The following is a 21,477-nucleotide window of genomic DNA, read 5'->3' on the forward strand; positions in this document are numbered from 1 at the left end:
ACCCACCCATTTTGGGGTCTAGGGCCCCTGAAAGCAGGGGCTGCTTTCCTGCCAGGCTTCTCCAAGCTGTGCTTCCTCAGGCTCTGGCCAAGGCAGGAAGTTTTTTTCCCCTCAGCTCCTCCCAGACTGAAGCAACCACAAAAATCAAAATAAAACTTGCAAAAAACCCAAACCCAAACATTTCTAACCTCTTAATTTTGCTGGGGTAGCACAAGGCAGATGTGCCTGGATGCATCCCGCTCCCTGTTTTCCACTCAAAGTGCTTTGCAATGCTGGTGTTTAAAGGAAACTGATCCCACTCCTACTCGAAGCACAGCAGATTCCCATCCCTAATAAAGCTCCCTGCTGCCAGAGCTGTGCTGCAGAGAGCCCATTACTGCAGGAACCATTTCTCCTCGTGCCCACGCTCTGCATTAAGGTGCAGTTTGTATAATTTTAGGAGTTTCGGGAGCCCCGGTGAATGCTCTGTGTTACCCCCCTGCAAATCAAGGCTCCCATCAGCATCTGTTGGGTCTGCTCAGATGAGGTGGATCCTGTGTGTGTGTAACGCTTCCCTTTTCCTCCTCTGTTCCCTGGGTTCTGCTGGCAAACACAACATCTGTGCCTTGCACCATTGCTCTTTATGTGGAGATGAGCAGACAGGGATTTTCTCTGCCATAAAAATCATCAGCAGAGCCATGAAATGGGTTTGGCTCCCTGGCTCGGGCTGCACACGTCCAAACAGTAAAATCTGTAACTCAGAGGTGAGTGTGCAGTAAAGAAAAGATTATAAAAAATAGCAGCAGGAGTTTGCTTAAAGTGCTTTTCTCTCCTCCTGAAGCTGGCAGCATATTTAAGGATGCTTGTGGCCTTGTGCTTAATCTTTTCTTGATAAATTTGGGTCAGAGATGGATCGCTGGGGGTATTTCAATGCAGAGGAAGAAAATATTTGTAGAACAGGAGCTCAGGGAAGGCAGCACAGGTAGGGGAGTTGAGCAGTGGGACCCTGCACTGGTTATACTGGGATTGCTTTTATGGTGGGAACTGGGGACAATATCCTCTGTAGTTTCAGTTCTGGAGCAGTGTCTGTGCTTACAGGGAGCAATTCCTCCCTTTGAGGACCCCTCACCCCCCCATGCTCAGTTTGGGCCCCTCCTGTGGGTTCCTGGAGCCTCTCCCAGGCTTGGGTTTGTGGATTTGTGGGTTCAGAGCCCATGCTGATGCACCAGGGTTTATTTTTTTAAAGCCAGGGATGTTTGCAATTACCCTAAGTGTGAACACATGCTTTCAGTCCTTGTGGGAAGAAAGCCCTGGCTCCTAACGAGATTTATTCCTCTAAGCCTGAAAGAAATGAAACATGGCAGCACGAGCTTTTCTTTCTGCAGCAATGCAGCGAGGCTGTAAATATTCCTGAAGTGATTTAATCCTTTTATCCTTCTCACCATGCAGAAGCACTTCCAAGAGTTTCCCTTTTAAGGCTCCTTTTCCACCCAAATTCCTCTCCTGTGCAATCACTGGGGTGGTTTTGAGCCTTTCCAGTGGCAAGGTCCAGGGTGATTCCCCCTCAGCACCTGGAGGAGAACAGGTTCAGAGGGAAACTCGAGGCCTGAGCCAAGAGAGGAGCTGCACAAAGGATGTTTTTGGTTGATTTCTGATGGATTTTTTTCTCTTGCATACGAGCTGTAGGAATATTCTGGACAGGAGGCAGTGCTGCTGGTTTTTCCACGCTTTCCCTGAGCCACAGGCTGGAGTTAAGCTTGTGGAGGACCAAACTGTGCTCCAGGAGCTGTGGTTTTAGGAGTTGCATCTCCTCAGGCTGTGGATAAACCTCCTCTGCTCAGGGCAGGAGGTGCTGGGGCTCTGGCAGGGCCCACCAGAGACCCCCATTCAGTCCTGGGCAAATCACTGAAATCTGTGCCTCCATCTCTGGTTTAAACTGTGCTTTAAACCTTTCCTTTTGCCCCTGTTCCAGGCTGTAAATTCAGGGAGGAAATGTGGCCCACAGAGCAGGGACTTGCTGGGAAGGTGACAGTGAGATGGATGTGAGGCAGCCATGGAGCTTGGCTTGAATCCTTAATCCAAGCCAGGAAGGCTCCCAGCTGTTTGCACATCTGGATTCTCTGTCTGTGGTTAGAGAAGATCCTCGTTCTTGTACTGGACAAAAATTGCTCTGGAAAAAAACCTCTTGCTCAAAGTTTAATTTGTCAGTAAAGCCCCCAAATATCAGCTGTTGTCAATTAAAAGTTTGGGGTGCCTAAAGAGTAACCTTACTACAGGTTGTAAGTGGCTCTGAGTGGCAGAGATGCTCCCTGTGAACTGTGAGAAACAACACAAGTCCAAGGCAATAGAGATCTCTCATGATGAGGAATGAAATTAGGAAACTCAAAGGTCATAAGAAATGGCAAATTCTGGGATGTCATTTGCTTGCAGTGACTTGATTAATGCTGGGCAAAGCTCTCTGCTGGTGCAGCAGATGAACTGGGGCTTTAGCAGGGCCTAAATAACAGAAGGGACCCCAGACCTGCTGCTTTCTTCATATTTCTGTCCTGTACTTGAAAAAAAAATAGTTTTCTTTGAACTGATTAGCTATGAGTTCTTTGGGTACTCTAAGAATGATTTAATAGCTCGGGTTTAGGTGACTGTTAAATCTAAATTGCCAAATTAGGGTTTATACCGTTCCTTATAAAAGGATTTAATGTCACAGACATGGTCCTTGCAACCTCCTTCTATCTGTGTGCCTTTTCCATTCCTGTGCCAGGTGTTCTCTGTATCCTGGGGGGGGTTTAGCTGAGCTGGGTGAGCCCTCCCAGCCCTGTCTCCTGGGAATGTGGGCTCCTGCTGGGGCAGGACCTCTGGCCACCAGGGCTTTGTCCCCCAGGCACCTCTGATGTGGCTCCCACAGCTCCAACACAGCCCTGTGCCTGCACTCGGGCTCCTCTGTGCTCAGGGGACCTCACAGTTCTGCTCTGGGTCCCTTGGCAGATGTTTGCTAAAAATAAAGCCCTGGCTGGAGCCAGCAGCTCACCCTTCCCATTGGTTTCCTCATCCTGAATTTGCTGTGCTCTGGCAGAAATTCCCATCCCACAACCGCTGCTTTCCCTGCCACGGGTGCCATGTAAGGAATTATCAGACTTCTGAGGGGAAAAAAAACCCCACTGATGGCAAACTTGGTGTTGCTTCAAATTGTAAAGTGAGCTTGGGTGTGTTTTGATTGGAGACAGGAGAATTTCGGGTTTCCTTTGTTTCCTTGAGACATGGACCAGTGTTTCACAGAGCTCAGGAGTCTCAGATGAGCTGGAATAACCTGATCTGCTGCTCTGGGAGATGATATTGGTTATTATATTATTGATGGTTATTACACATTTTTAATGCAGGAGCACCCCTGATGCCCCAAGTGTTCCACTGAGCCAAAAACCAACCCCAGTCTCAGAGAACTTAAAGTCAGTCCTCACAAATCCTGCCAGGTCCCTCTGCCTGCTGCCTCTGGCTCTTCCATGTCCTTACTCCAGGCTAGAGAGATGCTCACAGTGCTTTAATTATACTCTGTTTTCCCTTTGCTGCCTCTACCTTGAGCTTGTAGGGGCTGCAAAGACAGAAATATTTTGACATTTTGGTGGCCCCGGGATTGTTCCCAGCTGGTTTTTGGGGACTGTTGCAGCTGTTTTCTCAGTCTGACCTGGCTGCCAGGGCTCTGCCTGGCTCTGCTTCGTTAGCACCGATGATCAGCCCCGGGCTCCCTGCCCCTTATGGACTTTAATGTCGATTTTTATTGGGATTATCGACTGTTAATTAGTCCCTCATATAATTACTCTGAGGAAAACCTTTCTTTTGGCACCAGGGCCTGTTGACTCGGCTTTCCTTGGGAATTAGCTCAGCAGATGGGCTCCCACTGGATTTTTAACAGCACCCCTGGCACTCCTTCCCAGCATTTCCAGTCCAGGGATGAGCCTGGGGGGAATCTGGGTGCCCCTTTTTGCACTTCCCATCCACGTGGCTCTGCTGTCTGGGTTTTACAGGGAATGAGGAGGTAAATCAGAATAGAACCGGGACTTCAGGCCTTTTTCCTGGAAGAAAAATTCCTCCCCCAAACAAATCCTTGAGGCTTCAAGGGAGCATCTGCCTGCAGCATATGGGAAACAATGTCTAGGACTGGAGGGTGCTGAGGGAGCCAGGTTTCAAAGCAGGGAGGCGATGCTGGCAAAAGCTATTTTATGAGATGTTTGGGGATGAAAACAGACTTCTGGATGAATATTAAATTTTTGGTAGGATTATTTTTCTGTATAACTTCTTAAAATTATCATCAGAGAATCTCAATCTTGGAGGATGTCATTAAAACCAAAGCTTAGATTTTCACTTCCCAGTTTTTGAAAATGGAACCATTTCAGCCCCTTTTCTGCACATGGTCTGGGCTGTAAAAGCCTCCAGGTTCCCAGCCATTTTCTGGGGAAAAGGGTTGAAGAAACTCATTTGATGTTGTTTGTCAGGAGTCAGAAATGGCTTTATCCTGTATCCCATCATCCCAGGCCATTTCTATTCAACCCCGCAAGTGAAGGAGCTGATAGAAACCTCTCCCCCACATCAAAAAGTACCCTTATCTTAATAGGAAAGGACCTTTGGGGTTAAAAAGGACTGGAGGGAGTCAGAAGAGGGAGTATCTTCCAGGAGAAATGAGGCAGCACCGTGTGCTGACACCACTGAATTGATTTTTACAAGTGGGGCACTTCAACATCTTCCTTTTCAAACAAATATCAGAGGGTCACAGATAACCTGAGAAGCTTATCTAGAAGCGGCCCCCATTGTCTGGGACACTGGAAAATCCATCAGGTTGGAGGGATTTGAGCAGGAAATGTTTAAAAAAGAGGCTCCTGAATTTAAATTTTCAGACACAGGTTTGGGGTTTTTTTTCCTCCTCAGAGCAAAAAGGAGCTTTGATGCTGGAGCTGAGGACAAAACAAGCAGGAATGTGTTAGGAATTAAACATGTTGACAGTGTTCCTGTCTCTCCCAGCTGCAGCTTTTGGTGCTTTTCTCAGCTTTTTCAGCCTTTGCAGCCCCTGTGGGTGGGGCCAAGTGAAGCTCACGTGGATTTGAGGTTGGCAGTGGCAGGAACTGGGGTTGTACCTTGGAGATTCCTTATTTTTGACTCTTACCCTGCCTATTTCTTTGTGGTTGCCTCCCCCTTACACATCTTGCCCGGCTGCAGTTCCAAAGCAGTGTTTTATAAGCAAATCATGTCTTTTCCCCTAATAATCCCTGAGAAAAAGAGTTCCCTAGCAGCCCCAGGCGTGCACGGTGCAATTAGGGGGGCTCGTGGCACTCTGCACCTCAGACCTGACTCACAGTGGCCTTCTGGGGACAACAAGGTCTGGTTTTATTGGCTTCATTATCCTTTTCTCAGGAATTAACAGCTCCTGAGACTCCTGGCCTAATGTGGCTGATTGATGTTGTAATTGAGCAGCAGCAGGGGAGTTGCTGGCTGGAGCTGAAGATGCAGACAGGAAACAAAGCTCACCTGAGGGGTGAGGATGCTCGGGGTGTGCCTGAGGGGTTTGGGGGCTGCTGCTGCTCCCCAGGCTCAGCACTGAGCTCTCAAGGGGTTGGACACTTAATTATTGCTTTAATTCTTAATGTATTGAGGGAAACATGCCCTGAAATTGGGAGGAGCTGGGCAGGTGAGATGGATGTCTGGATGCTTTACATGGAGAATGTGGAAGCTGCACTTTTCTCAAGGAATTCCAAGCTATTCCCTGGTTCCCAGGAGGTGTCTGTGGTTGGGAAGTTCTGTGTGCTGGCTATTGATGAGACATGGACAGATTTCCCCATGTGTAGGAGCTTTTTCCAAGCTGAAGCTGCATCAGCTAGAATTCTGGAGCTGCTTTTTTCCCCCCACACACTGTCCAGAAGGGCCTGTGTTCCCTAAAATCCCTGAATTTCAGGCAGGCTGGATATTTCAATTTGTTGTAGATACTGTAACTGCTTCTCTTGAGATTCACTCTCTTTTGAAAGAGAATAAATTCCTCCCTCCTCTCTGTTTATCTACTGAGGGATCTCAGCTCTGAGGGAGAGGGAGGAAGGAAGGAATTTTCTGCGGCCTTGGCAGTTCCAGAAAACAGCACCCCGGTGCCACAGGGGGCTGGGGCAGGGAGGGGTGATGGACACGAGGTGGGAATTTTGCCCCTGAGACCCTGATAAACAGAGAACCTGTATCCTGCAGAAATGGAGCTTTGCACTCCACTGATGCTGGGGCAGAGTTAAGGAGACTGAAGAGGGATCAGAGGGCAAACTTTGAAAGTTCCTGCCTTGGGAATTGAAGAATTTGGATCTAAAACAAGGGGAAAGGCGGGTTAGCAGGTGGAGAACATGGAAGATAAGGCTTGGCATGCCGCAGGAAGGGGCTGAGGGCTGTGCAGAGAATGTGGAGGGAGACCTTGGGTAGCGCAAGGGATGGGCTGGCTCCGAGCTGCAGCCATGGGAATGTCCAGGGAAAGGGGAAGGGCCAAGTGGAGAAAAGGGTTAATCCCCCTCTGGATATGCCAGATCAGCCCTTGCCCTGCTGCTGTGTGAGAGACCCCTCTGGCTCACGGTGCTCCCCCCAAATCAATTGTGTGACTCCAGGGCAGTAAAAGTGCTAAAACCTGATAATTTTATTGCAATAAGAGCTCTCTGCCACTGCCCGGCTGCTCCTCCCCTCATCCCTGCAGCCGTGGAGAGCCCTTTGGCAATTCCTGCCGTGGATTAGAGGGAAAACAGAGCTGATTTGCCCCCGAGGTGGGGCTGGGGGGCTCGGGGCTGGAGCCACTGGATGGCACTGCTGCCCTGCACAAACACTGGAGGAGCTGCCTGGATCTGGGAGGGAAAAAGGGAATGCAGGGACAGAGCTTTGGGATGGCCCTTGTCACATGTCACCATGGCTGGGTCCTTCTGTCACTGATGGAGAAGAGGAACTGGGAGCGTTCTCCAGGCAGGAACGGCGCAGGGAGCCCTCAGCCTGGGCACATTCCCTGTGGGATGGGAGCCTGTGCCATTTTCCCAGCCTGGATTTGGCAGAGGTGGGATCAGCCACCCCTCAAGGCTTCAGAGCAGGAGACAGAGGGATCCCAAACCCTCCTTGGGTGCCCCGAGGTGGCTTCAGCCCCTACTTTGTGGTTGAAGGGCAGCTTTGCAAAGACTCTCAGGGCTTTGCTTTCTGCTCCCTTTCCACGTCTGAGCTGCCTGAGGGGAGAGGGAAAAGCCCAAGAAACACCAGGCAGAGGAAAGCTTGCAGAGAGAGCGAGAAATGACATTTCTTGGACTGTGCTGAGAAACTTTGCAGGTCACCCTTGCTTAGATCTTGTTCTGGACCTGCTTCAGAGCACAACCACGGCTGGGGGAAGCTCAGGCATGGGAGGCAGAGCAGTGATGACACAGGGAGAGGGAAATGGAGGGGGAAACTTTGTGTGAGATCAGCAAATGAAAACCCAACCACTTGACCTTCTTTGAACTTATTTCAAACCCATCAGGCATGGAGAAAATTGAGGCTATAACTCAGGTTGCTCCTGTTGGTCACATTACCAATTCCATTACGCTGAGCTGTTTGTCTTAATTGAGCTGCAGCCTGGCCTATGACTAATTGCCAGGTCACGCTGGCCCTAAATTAAAGAACAGGGCTGGTTTTTTTACTTTTAACAACCTTAAAGTCCAGTTATTGTCACATTTCTTCCAAAATTCTGTGGGTTTTTTCCAGGCAGGCTAAATGGTGTGCTGAGTTCAAACCAACCCACATTTTTCTTCTTGGGATGGTTATTTATATTGCAGTGGTGGCTACACAGAAAATGGCCCTGGAGGTTACTCTGAGCACTGGGAGTTCATTACACCAACAGAAAAAAAGGTGAGAAAACAGCTTCCTGCTCAAAAATCTCCTTAGAAGTTTGTAAGAGAGCCGGACAGGAGCACTGTGGGATTTCACAGGGGGAAGTTTGTCATCCTCTGCCTCTGCAGAACATCAGGAAAAGCTGCTGGGGTGACCTAGAGGCTCCTTCTTGTCCCACACCATCATCTGTGGTGGGGTTTGGCTCCTCTTGCTTCTCCCCAGCATCCCCTGTGTGAGCCTCAGCAGCACTCTGGGGCTGGGAGTGCTGCTCAGAGCTGCCCTGCAGGGTGAAATCCCCTCTTGACCCTGCAGCCCAGGCTCTGGGGATTTGGGATCAAGGCCAGCTGCTGCTCCATTCCCCAGGCTGAAGGCAGGGCTTTGCTCAGGAGCTGCTCCCTGCTAGGCTGAGCTTGCCCTTGCTCCTTCACCAAGGCACACACGAGGGCAAGGGCTGTTCTTAGTCCGAGCAGCTCTTCCCTACCTAATCCTCCCCGGAGGCTTTCCAGGCGGTCCCATTGCGTTTGTGTTCCTTGGCAGGAGCCTGTCAGCCCCGGGAGGGAGGCCCAGGCGTGGGCCTGCAGGAGTTATCATTAGCTGAGTGCATTCGTTATGGCTAAAGGGCCTTGCTCGTAATTATTCTCTCTATAAATTGCACATCCATTTCAAATTATTATTACAAGATGGCTGGCTAATGATTGTTCCCTTTTGATTATTTATAGGGCATTTCCTCTGCCTCAGCTGTGGCCGCCAGGATGGGTTCCAGGCTCTGCAGCTTTTGGAGCAGGGGCTGACAAGCCCTTTGCTGTGGCTTCCAATTAGGGAGGAATTACAGCACTTCTGGAGGGGAAAGCAGAGGGAGGAGGGGATGGGCTGCCTGTGGAACAGGGGAGAGGCTGTGCTGAATTTTTTCCTTCACTGCAAAGCACTCGGAGATGTCCACAGGCATCGTCTGCTTAAGGGATGCTGATCAAAACAAGGTGAGCTGGGATTCCAGCTCCTTCTGTGAGGGCTAAAAGCATCAATCCCCATCAGGGGATGCTGCTGGGTGTCCAAAATACTCTGGAGGAGGGTTTGTGAGGCTGGGACGGGGCTGACCTCACCGCCCTGGGGAGATGGAGAATGTGGTGCAGGGAGCAAGCTCCTGGTGCCCTTCAGCTGCAGAGCCCAGGGCTGGCTCCTCTCAGTGCTGGCATCCCTCTGGCAGCATTCCCAGAGAAAAGCCAAAAGCAAAGCTAAAAGAAGAGCCAAACAGACCAGAATCCAGAGTTTGTGCAGGTCCTGCCCCAGCCCTCCCTCATGGGAACTGTTGAACTCCCTTTGCTCTTGGCCTATAAAATGAGGATAAAACCCTGCCCTGCTCTGTCACAAGGAGAATAATTAATATTCATGAGGCAAGGTAATATTCCAGGGGAGGGAATGGCTCTGTCTGCTCTGACTAATGAACATCTGTCATCTGCAGCACTCGGGAAGGTAACAGTGATATAAAAATGTGAGGTACTGATGCACACCCAGACACTTTAGAGCTATTTACCCACTCACACAAACCAAATTAGCACCTGCTGGGGGAAGTGGAGGGGCATCCATTCACCCAAACAGATTTTTTCCATCAAGGAATGTGCTTCAGAGATAGAGGCAGCCTCGGTTTCACAATTAGGCAATTAACAGGGCCATTAAAAGTGAGTTAAGCTCATCGAACCAAAATGAAGTGCTCCCAAAAATTTGGAATTGGATATCAGAGACTCAAAGCAAGGTATGGCTTTACATTCCTGATGGCTGTCACTGGTCCCTGGGACGTGACAAAGAACTGGCTCTCCCCAAATTGCTTGGGAAAAATATGAGCCCTGACACTGCTGCAGCAGCTTCAGCTGTGTTCCTGTAGCTGCTCTCAGTGGTGGACACTTGGTGAGAGAATATTTCATTTAAAGGGCAAAAAGGTAAAATGAAAACAATCCAGGTGCTGGATAATGCCTGTTTCAATGCCAAGCAAACTTCCTGAAAGTTGGTGAGGCCCAAAGTCCTCACCAGGTCCTGATGCAGCCCAGGTGTTTTGTGCTGTAACAGAACTTGTTAAATCTGAGATGATCTGCCCTCTTAAGGGCTCTGATCCCTAATTTCTAATTGTAGGAGCTGGGATAACAAAGTGTGCTGGGAAAAGCCTTTTACAGAGCTGGGCTGATTCGTCCTGAGTATTTATTGATTAATATAATCCAAGCTTACAAGCTCCTGAGCACTGACTCCTTCTTATTTATTTATTTTTTTTTTTCTGGCTTATTAGCATTCACCTGAAGGAAGATGGGTGCTTTAAAAAGAGCAGAATTCAGAAAAACAGCTCACTGCATAAAAGCCACTTCACCCTTTGCTGTGCCCCTGACCAGTGATTTTGGCTTCCCCACAAAGCTTCCTCCCCACAACCCACTTTTTTTGTCCGGCCAGGAGCCAAGGGAAATGCTCAGAAACAAGAGCAGGGCCTGTTGAAAGGGAATGTGAGGGAGCAAGAAAAATCCCCTGTGAGAAAAGAGCTCAAGAAATTATCAATAGAAGAATCTGTCAAGGTGGCCACTCGCTCAGGTCTGATCTCTGTGAATGTGTCCCCTCTGATTAGCTTTACATCTGGGGGCTATTGTGGGAGTGTATTGTGTTGGAAACCATTCTCCAAACTGAGCAAATGCCCCACTGCTTCTCAGGCCCTTTGTGCGAGCCAGGGAGTGGGAATGTTTTGTGTCTGGGATGAACCATGGCCTCTCCTCCCATCCTGATGCTTCAGAGATTGTTCTCAGATTTGGACACACTTCAATGGACACTTTTTAATAATATTTTTTTTATTCTGTCTATAGGTCTTTTGTACGTTTTCTTTCTTGCTTTTCAAGGCTGAGAGAGAGAGTTTTGAAGATAACAAGTCCATTTGTCTCCTGCTTTTTGAAATGTAGATATCGATTTTTGTTCAATTTCCCCGGTTTGCACCTGAAGTCAACTGGAGAGAGGAGTAGGGCCAGGGAGAAAATGATGGATCACTGAGGAGAAGGATGAGCTGGAAAGCACAGGAGACTCCCACAAGACTGAGTTTTGGCTCTCTCATCCTTTTGTAGGTGGTGTGAGTGAGTGATTCTGACCAAAAAGCTACTTCTGGCTTCCCCCAGTGCAGCCAGAGGCACGGGGAATGTTATCCACAGGTGCTTTGGATGGTGTTTATCGACTTTATTGACTCCTCAGCCCAGCTCTGGGTTTTGATGTTAAATTCATCTGAAGTTTATTCCTTCATTTCTGTGGAGGTGTTTGTTGGGGGGAATTTGGGGCAGCAGAAGCAAGGAAAAAGGAGAGTAGGTCATTAAATAATTAGCAGGAGGTGCTGAATTCCCTTATTTCTGTGTCTGGCAGGATCATATTCCTGCCTGGGTGCAGTGGTCCCGAGAGGACTGGGGTAATTGGATTTTTTCCCCACCAGATCTTGCCCTGATGCTCTGGAATTGCTGGGTAGAACTTCCAGTGCTGTCCAGCTCAGCTCAAACCCTGGGCTGCCTGCCTGGAAAATGGGAAGCAAGGCTTGGATGAGCCTTTTTTAGGGGGAAATGACATTTGTGTGACACACGCTGGTGTGTAGAAGTGGGGTGTTTTCCTGGGATGGACGATTTCACACATGGAAATATTAAGGTGCCCTGTAAAAATGTTTTAAATCCATATTTATTTCTCCATTAGCATTTATCAGTGTGCTTGTGCTATCCAACCCTTTCTTGGGGTGAACTTGGGATGTTTGAGCCTCCAGCTCAGCATTTTGAGGGTTTTCCAAGGAATTTCTCCTTTTCTTCCCGAGAGACAGGGCTGATTATCTGCACATCAGGTGGAAACCTCCTCCTCCAGCAGAATGGTTGCTAATTTTGAGGTGAGGTGGCTGTCACAGCACCACCAGCGTCGTCTTGGATGTGACATTTGCACAAAGCTGCTGCAGGCTCTCTGCTGCGTTTCTGTAACCATGAGCATGTTAATTAGATGCAAATTGTGTCTAAATATTTAAACTAAAATCAAAACAAGCCACTCTCCCTGCTCCATACCAAGCACCCAGCTCACCCATGGCATAGCAACCATCTCCAGGAGGTTTGGGAGACATCAGGAGGGATGGGAAGGGGTGGAGGGAACGCTTCCAATGCGACCTTTAAAGATTAAAAGCATTTGTTCAGAGCAACATATGGGTGCACAAAGCAGCTCTGACAGCTCTGTTAGGGAGTTCTCACAAACTGTTGTTCCATATTGGAATCCGTAATGGCTGCATTTTGTGGACACATTTCTTTCTTTTTTTTTAATTTTATTTTTTTGGAGGCTGTTTCTTGGGAGGGAGGTGGGAGAAAGGAAGATCAGAGACTGTGGAGTGAATTTGCAGCCCTGTGCCTGGGTACTGCTTGGCAGAGATGGGATTCACCTCCCCACACAAGCACAGATGAGATCAGACATCCCCAACTTTGCTTTCCTGGAGAGGTTTTTCCACTTTCCCCGGGGAAGGGGAGGCTTTCCCCAACAAAACTGATCAACACCTTCTGCTGTCACAAGATGTTTGTTCTCTCTGTGCTTAAATGGAGAAATCCAGTGTGGAAGGAGCCTCTGCAGCACTGCCCCAGGGCCTCACCTCGTGTGGGAATGATGGAAAAGCTGGGATTTTGTGTGAGGGGAAGCCTTGGCAGCAGCTCAGCCCCCAGCACTGCAGCAGGTGCCTCCTGTCAGCCTGGGCTGAGTGAGGGGGACTGAGGGAACGGAGATGAGCCTGAAAATCAGGGGCTGAAGTGTGTGCTTTGCTGGCTGTAGGCAAATGGAGAAGGATTTGGGATGTGCTTCCTTATTTACAAACCTATCAGTGGGAGATGGGATTTCTGATCCTCATTTCTGCTGCTCAGAGGCTGAAAAACTCCCCTTGTGTTTCTATTCCTCATTTTCACCTGTTTTTCCCCTCTCAGGCCACAATCCCTGGTTGTCAGGCCTGAGGGCTGTTGTTCCAGCTGTTATCTCCCCACACAGAGATATATTCCATCTGTCCAGGATTTTCTGTATCCTCCCATGCCAGGGCCACTTTCCGGTGTGCCCTGCCTGGAACTGGGGCACAAACTCTGTGATTTCAGACTTCCACTTCATGCACTGCTGTGTTTGTGCATAGCCTTTGCTCATAACATCCTCAGCTGGTGGAATGAAAGCACAAACAGAGCCTGGGACAGCCCCAAATCTTGCCCTGCACCTGCTGAATTCCCGTGGAACAGGAGCTGGATCAGGGGGTGAGGATGCCCCTGGGCAGGAGGGACACAGGGCCAGGACCCTCCTCTCTGAGCATCCCAGCAGCTCCTCTGCCCAGAGTTCTGTGGTCCAGGTGTTGAGCAGCTGCTGTGCAGGTTCCAGGGATTCCTGGAATATTGAGCACTCTGCACCCTCACACCCCCACAGAAACCCAGCAGCAGCAGCAGCTTCGGTTTGCTCAGCCAGATGCCTTTAAATTGAATTAATCTCCAGCTCTGGTTCCTATGCAAACTCCATCAATTTGTCTGCAATTAACTCGTGGCTGTTGCAGATATAAGGGTTTTTTTTTTTCCTTGGAGAGAGTTAAAAAAAAAAAAAAAAAAAGAGGCAAAGCAGCAGCTGATGGAGTCCTGCTTTTCATTCTCCAAACTGCCAACTCCTGGCTGTGTCTTCTCATGCCCACAAACAACGGGACCTTTCCCTTCATTAGGTTTTATTGCTTCTGCTGGATTGAACAGTAACAAAGGTGCAGGAGTTAAACTGCAGGTGCAGGATCCAGTTACTGCCCCTTAATGAGTGACTGTGGCAGTGGATGCAGTGATTTTATGGGGTGTAACCTCAGACAAACACGAGAAAATCTGAATTTAGGGTATGAGAAAAAAGGTTTAGGCTCAATTGGTTTTTTTGCCATGGACTGGTGGGGTGCACAGAGGCAGGTACTGAGATTGATAACTTTATTTAGGTTATATTAATTTGTTTAGCTGGGTGCATGTCTGAGTCTGAGCTTTCATTTAATGCAGGGATTATTTCCAAGGTAATATTTAGGATCTGTATGTCATCAGTGGGGAGAAAAAATTAACTTATTTGGATAAACTTGTATCTCACAGATGACATGAGGTTCATAATTTACACTCCTGAGCTAAACATTATGACAGGAAAAAATTAAAATGCTTCCCAGTCAAATTTTGGTGTTGATTGTTGTGAGTTTGAAACACCTCCAGCCACGTCCAGAGCTGGAATTCTGTGTCTGCATGCCCCTGCTTTCACAAGCAACCCTTGGTGAAAAGTTCTGGTGAAATTAAAGGGTTGGGTTTCTTTGCTTATCTTTAAAACTCATCTGCCAGTCAAGGTCAGCCAGCTGGACACAATCCCTGCAGCTGGAAAAAGGGATGGATTTGGGAACTGGGTCACTTGGGTTTAATTAATTGTTCCTCACAAAAAAGAGAAAAGGAGCAGCTCCCCCCCAGCCCAGCATGTCCCAAAATGGACAATTTTGTACAAACTTGGGGATTGTTTTCCTTGCTCTGTGCTTATTTTTTTTTTTTTGGTTTTCCTCTTGACTTTGCAGTTTGGTTTTACTTGAAATAGAAACATCTGTGGCTGGTGCCTCTCTCCAGAGAGCCAGGCCTGTTTGTTCTCCTTTTGCTGGGCTAAAATGGTTGGAGAAATTACTGTTCAAGTTCTTGGGTAAGTCCTGACCCCACAGACATCAGATTTCTCAGGGATTTCAGTGGTACAAATGTTTTCTTGAGTGGGTTTGGTACCTCTATTTTCTCTACTGTTCAAGTGCAAGAATTAGGAAGAGAAATACCCTATAAAGGAGTCAGAGCATCAGTGCTCCTTCTCTGCTCTGCTGTCTGAAGGAGCTCCTACTTCCAAGTTGTTCCCAGCTGTTGAGTTTGAACTGTGCAAAGAATGATCCCATGAGAGCTTGCAAAAGCCTCCCTGCCCTCTGAATTTTGCAGCAGTGTAGCTTTTGGCCTGCCATTTATTTTCCTTGGGTTTAAGAGAGGAAAGAAGTAAAAGAGATGGAAGTGGGCTGGAGCACTTTGTCATCTTGGGGTTCATTGTTGTGCTGCCTTGATGAAAAGTTTGCCCCTAGGAGGAGATTGTTCTTTTTGACTCCCCCACTCTTCCCTGCATCCAATCAAAACTACCCAGGGAGCTCAGAGGAAGCAAAAAAATCTTGTTTCCAGGGGATTAGATGAGCCCTGCTTGGGCTGATTCCCTCAGAAAGGTCGGCCCAGGAATTGTTTGTGCAGGGCAGAGATAAGGGGCAGCATCAGGCCGGGAGTTTGCACAAGCTCTGGGGAAAAACCAGCAAAGGAGACCAGGCCCTGATGTCACCCTGGCTTGGATGAGTCCCAGCTGGGAGCTGGGTGTCCATGCTGACAGAGGGCAGCAGGCAGGAGCAGCATAAGGTGTCCCTAAGAGCCTTGAAAAAGGGGGAACAACAAAAGTTTTGTGCAAATTGGAATTAACTGAAATATCACCTGATAAACTTCCATTTATCACTGCAAACATCTCTATGATGGTGAAACCTTTGCTCTTTAATGACCAAAGGATGCCCTGGTCCTGTCTGGGATGCTGAAGCCAAGAAACATTCCTAATTCAGGGACACCAAAGTAGTGAAGCCAAAGCTTGAACTTTAAGGGAAGATTTATTGTACTTAGGAATAGCAGAATTCTTATCCTGACCTAGTGCACAAAGGACAGTCCAACAAATGGAAAAAAAACCCCTCCTGGTCTTTAATTTGGGGCATTTTCGGTCAAGAAGTCGCAGGGAAGCAAAGGGAAAAGCAGCCCCGTGGATATTTGTTGGCATGGATCCATGGCCTGAGTGGGCTTTGCCCCAATTTTCAGGTGACTGAAGTCTGTGGGTGACATTTGTCACTCCCTGGTCTCATTCTGGAATTCACTGTTAGGGAAATGATGCTGAAAACTCTTTCACTTCCAAATCAGCAGAACCCTTCCCAAGTGGAGCAACCCCACTCCCAGCTGTGCTGCCTCAGTTTCCCCAGGTTCAGGAGCTCCCCTGCATCTGCAAACTCTGCACATCTGGGTCTCTTGGAGGAGCCTGAATGAACACTCCAACTCTTTCCAGCATTCCTGGCTTTCTTACTTAAGCTGTGCAATTCTTCCCACTGGGTAATTAGGAGTCCTGAGTAATTAATGGGTGTGAATAAGGGGTCTTGGATGCAGAATGTGCTGTTGGAAGTGGGGGCTGTTAATGCAGGGAGGAGACTTTTCCTGATGCACCCAACTGCCCTGGAACGGAGGATGCTTCTGGCTGGAAGTCAGGGAATTCTATTTCAACATCCAGGGCTTTAATGGCTTTGCAGAGCAGTTAAAGGGAAATTAGGGCTGAAAAATGCAAATGTGGCACTGGGAGGAGCTGTGTGTGTGAGGTTAGGAGGTGTCTGGGTTTGTTTGCAGAGCAGATGCATTTAGGGGGAGGCTGGAGTGAATAATTCCCTGTCCCAGCCCACCCAGGCTGCTGTTCCATCACGCAGTGGTTTCTCCATCGATGCAATGAAAGCCACGTGTGAACACCCAGGGACGGGGGGGAACCAGCACCCCCAGGCACGTGGGACCAGTAACTTCCCTGCCTGGGAAGAAGATCCCCAGCTGATTAAACCCAGCCCAGATTCCCTGCCTTGCTCCCCAGTACTCTCTCTGCAGCCTGGGTAGAACTGAGTTAATTCAAAAGCTGTGGTTGAGATTGTCTAGTACTTTCTCTCTTCTGCTCTTCATAATTAAACATTTCAGCTTTAATTTCCCCTGTCTCTCTAAACAGCATCATTTTTTACCTGCTAAGTTATGCTTTGATACCTTTTCTTTGCTGCAGAAACCTCCAGTCATCACAGTTCTGTTTCCTCCCCTGATTTTAACAGCTCACTCCTCTTCACAAGTCATTTAGAGTCCCATTTGAAGTCTCTAAAATATGAATTATCTGGGAGGAGACTGGGAAAATATTGGAAACGGATTGGGTTTGGACTCCACAGCACAAGGTGGATCGGATCTTTGGCCCCTTATTCACCTGTGTCCCTTTAAAATGGGGATTTTGAGAATTACAGCTTATTTTTCTCTTGTGATCAAAGTAGGAATAGAGATTTCTAAATAATCTTGAATCTTCCTCCTGGTTTGTTGTTTTGTTTTGTTTTGTTGGTGTTTTTTTTTCCCCCTCAATCAATTGATTTACTTGGAGCTGATGTCCTAAAGGCTAATGAGGCAGCACAGAGATTTATGGATGATATTTTCCTAGCTCTGATGGGACTCTTTTAATGCCTAATTAACTCTGTATCAAAGCATCCCAATCCTCCTGAAATCTGAGCCACCGAGAATCCACTTCTTGTTGATTTTTCACCCAGGACTTGTGAAAACTGAGTCTTGGCTTCCCTGATTTCCTGGGAGTGAAGCAGGAAACCACCAGCACCACTGGCTCTAGGACTGGGCCTTTGTATGCAAAGATTTGGCGTTTTCCATATAAAATTTCATCTTATTTGGTGAAGAGTTGAGGGGATGTGTGAAAAGTGGAATTTAGTTGTGTGGCTGAGACATTTTTGGTTGAGCCTGCATCTCCTTTGAGGGAGAGATTGTAGGGGCAAGGCCGAGCCAGACATAAACAACTTTAGGAAGCCGGAAATTCCTTCAATGCCATGAAAAGAACAATATTTGTGGAAAAGCTGGAGAGCCTCGTGCTGGATATAACCCCAGCTGTCTCCAGAGCAATGTGAGCAGCAGCATCTCCACGAGGTTTGTTTGGAAACAGAAGCCACCCGGAGATGTGAGCGGAGCTTTCATGGCTTTGGCTTTTCTGTTGGAATGTGGCTGCTTGCAGAGGGAGAGGGATTCAGAGGATCGTCAGGACAGAGAGGCCTTGAGGCTTTGAAGCTGATACTTGTAATTAAGGCCATATTTATACAAAGTAAACATTTGGGATGAGAACTCGGCGCTTCCTCCTTTCCTGCTGCTGGTGGGTGAAGCTGGGGTGTTTTGCTTTTTATTCCTGAGCTCGGTCATTCCCAGACTTTCTCCAGCAGCTCAGGGTGAGGGGACACCACTGATGACGATGAAAGGAGCTGCCAGAGCGGCTCCTCGTGTGGCTCCCCAGCATCACTCCTGGCAAATTCCATGCTTGGGATGCTCAAGAAATGGCTCCCACGGGTCAAGATTGGGATATTTCTCTTAAATGTAATTTAGGAGGTGGTTTGCTGCTGCAACCTTTTCTGTAAAATGCCCCAGAAACAGAATTGGGAATGGATTCTTCCCCAAACCTCTCGCTGCAGTGGGAGGAAGGGGAGAGAGGAGCGAAGTCCTGGGGAGAGGAGGTGGCAGGAGGGATTTGGGGTTGTGATTTCCCAGATCTCAATCCCATATTTCACCAACACCTGTGCTGCACTCTGCCCCGGCTCTGTTCATCACCGCAGGGAGATTTTCTGCCCCTCAGTTTCTGGCAATCAGGGAATCTCCTCTTGCCTAAACCCCTGCCTAGCTGGAATTCTGCTTGAGCACCTGCAGGCCACGCTGGTGCTGCTCTCAAACTGCTGGAGATGTGGTGTTGCCTCTCCTGATTAGCAGAGCGCAGCCAGTAAAGCTCCTCCTGCAGCACCATTTGCTGCCTTTCACTTCCAAGTGGTTCTCAGTTTTCCAGGTCGGCTCAGCTCTCTGTCAGATTAGAGGGAGAAGCACTTAGAGAAGGAGTTTGATTCTCCTCAGCAGAGAAAGAGGAGAAAACCTCTGAATCTCCCTAAAAAATAATTTACCTGGAAGTGGCTCTTCAGCTGAGAGGGCACAGCACGGATGGACCAGCGTGCAGAGGAACTGGGGGGGTTATATTAGATAGATTATATAAAAATACAATTTTCCAGGAGTTCTGTGGATCTACAACCAGTCTGGGCTAAATCCTCTCAGTGGCTGTGTGAGAACCTGCAAGAGCTTCTCTTTCTGGGCCATTTTTTATAGAATGAATCTGGGAGAAAGATTCTTCTTGCCTGTTGATGTGACCTTCAAAAGAAGAGAGGGAATGGAAGGCTGGAGCACAGGCTGGAATGTCTCGTTTCATAAAGACACAAGGAAGGTTGGATTGATTGATGTATAATTCCCTAAAAGGAGAGAATTTTATTAGAGGAAATGACTGCCAAAAAAATCTTGAAATAATTAATATCAGCACTCGCAGTTTTTAAGTGCTGGGAGAGAGAGAAAATGAGGAGAATTTATAATCCAGAGCACCAGAGCTGAATTCAGGGGCTGTGTGTTTTATCCAAGGTATTGAACAAGCTGATGGAGAAGCAGATATTTCACAGTTTCAATTAGCACAGATTACTTTATTACTTTCTCCCAGACAGTAATTATTTTGGTGACGAGGCAGCCTTGCAGATTTTTTAATTTTCCCCATGCATATGGGATGGAGTACAACAATGAACTGCAGTGGCAGGAAGTCAGATCCCTTCAGAACTTCATCTCTCTGAAAGGATGGATGGCTCAAGGAAACACTTGTGACATTAACAGCGTGCAAGTGTCATAAACGTCTGATCAGGGGAATTAACAGTGTTTATTAGCAAATAGAAAGAGAGTGGTTTAAAATCCTTTTCATTAGGGGTGTGTTTGGAGAACAAGTGGAGCAGGGCGTGTGTGAGAATTTCGAAAAGGAACTGGCACGAGTTGGAGGATTAATGAATCTTTTTCGGGCGCTTGTGCCTGAGCTCAAACTGCCTCATTTCAGTCCCTGAAATGGGGAATTTAAACTGGGAGTGTGGTGGTTTCAGGGCCCTTTAGTGGGCTCATTTATCTTATGATAAGGGCAGAAGTGTTCTGGGCTCCAGACTTGGCCCCGTGCTTCCCCTTTCCTTGGAAGTTTTGTCTCTCATGGTGGGCAGTTCCCAGTCTACAGTCCCAAATCTGCTCCAATCTTCCAGGAGGTAGCTCCCAGAGCACACTTGGTGGATGATTTTAAGGATTAATATAATTTAAGATCTGTTTCCTCTGCCTGTTTAGGGCAGCCTTATGATTTTCCTGTATTTGCCAGCTAAATTGAGAAGAAAGGGCCTGTTTGTCTGCCACACATGTTGCATATTTCATGCTTAAGAAAGACCTAAATAGTTTTAGTAATTATTGGGATCTTTCCTGTGCCGCCACAGCTGCAGAGAAACTTTGTGCACATATTTCACAATATCTGCACTGACAGCCAGCCACAAGCACTGTGATTCTGAGCTCTGAAATCTGCCTGGGGGGATGAACTCTTTCCATTCTCTGGAGGGAAAAGATCCCACATTTTGACTGGCATTACCTGTCAGTCCCTCCCAACAGAGGCAATTCCCAAGCTGGGCTCCTTTCCCTTTCTGCAGTCTGTGACCAAATTCATTGTAGCTTAGGAGAGGGAGGGACAGTGTGCACTGAAGGGAGTCCTGGCCTCTTTTGGGGACAAACCCCGCCGGTTTGGGGAGCTGCTCCCACAATTTGTGCTCAGGGCAGGGTGCTGGGGTGGTAAAACCATCATTTGGGTTTTCCAGTGCTGGTGGTGCCCAGCAGAGCTGCAGGCTCTGGTGCAGGTCCGGCAGTCAGGCTGACGTGTCACGCAGTGACACACGGGTCTGTTTGCTGCTGTCCCCTGCCACCCTTCCCAGCTGAGGGTGGATTCACTTCCAGGGATGGCTGGAGACAGCAGTGGACTGGGAAAGGGGGATCGTTGCTTCAAAACCCACCAGAGACTGGCAGGTGACATCTGGTGGCAGATGAAGTGGTTTGTCTCCACTTTTGGGACCCAGAGTGACCAGAAGGGACAAAACTGTGATGGTTCTTGCAGCCACCATTGGGATGAGGCTGAACTGAGCCCTGTCCCCACCCCGAGGATGTGCCCTGGTCCCTCCTGCTGCCCTGGCACACGCAGATGACACCACCAGGCTGACAGTGGCCAGCCAGGCCCTTTCCCTGGCAGCTGGAGCAATTAGAAGGGCAAACTCATTAGGATTGTTCTCCCTGGGAGCAGGGCCGGGCTGTGATGCTGCTGCACTTTGGTACGGAGCAGGCAAACCCAATTCAGGGGCAGCAGCTGAAAGGCAGAGCCCTTCTGTGTGCTGGTAACTCCTCTGCATCCCTTTGGAAGCTTTTCTCTTCCCTCTTTGCCAGTGCATAATCAGGATTCCGTTGAGTTTAGCGAGCTCCTGCTGGGATATTGTCAGCGAATTCATAATCCTGTGTATTCCAGGGTGTTATCTCCAAGAGTAATTGTTGATAACAGTTTCACACACAGGGTGGATCCAGCCCCCAGTGCTCATCCACAGGAAGAGTTTCTGTCTAAAGCCTAAGAAGGGACCTGCTACTTCACGTATTCATCTCTGCCCAGGCCCTGGAGCCCTTGAAAAGGAAGGAAAATGGGAGAATATAAAGTTTTATTATTTATTTTGTTATTAACGCCACCAGCCAGGGGTGGTAAGTGATTTAAATGAGAGTGCCAGAGGAGAGTGAGTGAGCTCTTGAACTCCTCATTGGAGGCTTGGTGCCTGGGGGGAAATGTGCTCTGCTCCAGCACAGTTTGTCAGCTTCAATAAAGACGGGAGGGGAAGGAGTGAGCTGCCCGTGCTGGATGGGAGGTCAGCTGAAATGATCTGATGCTGCTTTTCCCCCTCAGAATTGCTGCCTTGTTTCAGAAAGCCCCACA

Source organism: Corvus hawaiiensis, chromosome 25 (genome assembly GCF_020740725.1).
Source record: "Corvus hawaiiensis isolate bCorHaw1 chromosome 25, bCorHaw1.pri.cur, whole genome shotgun sequence".
Classification (NCBI taxonomy): Eukaryota; Metazoa; Chordata; class Aves; order Passeriformes; family Corvidae; genus Corvus; species Corvus hawaiiensis.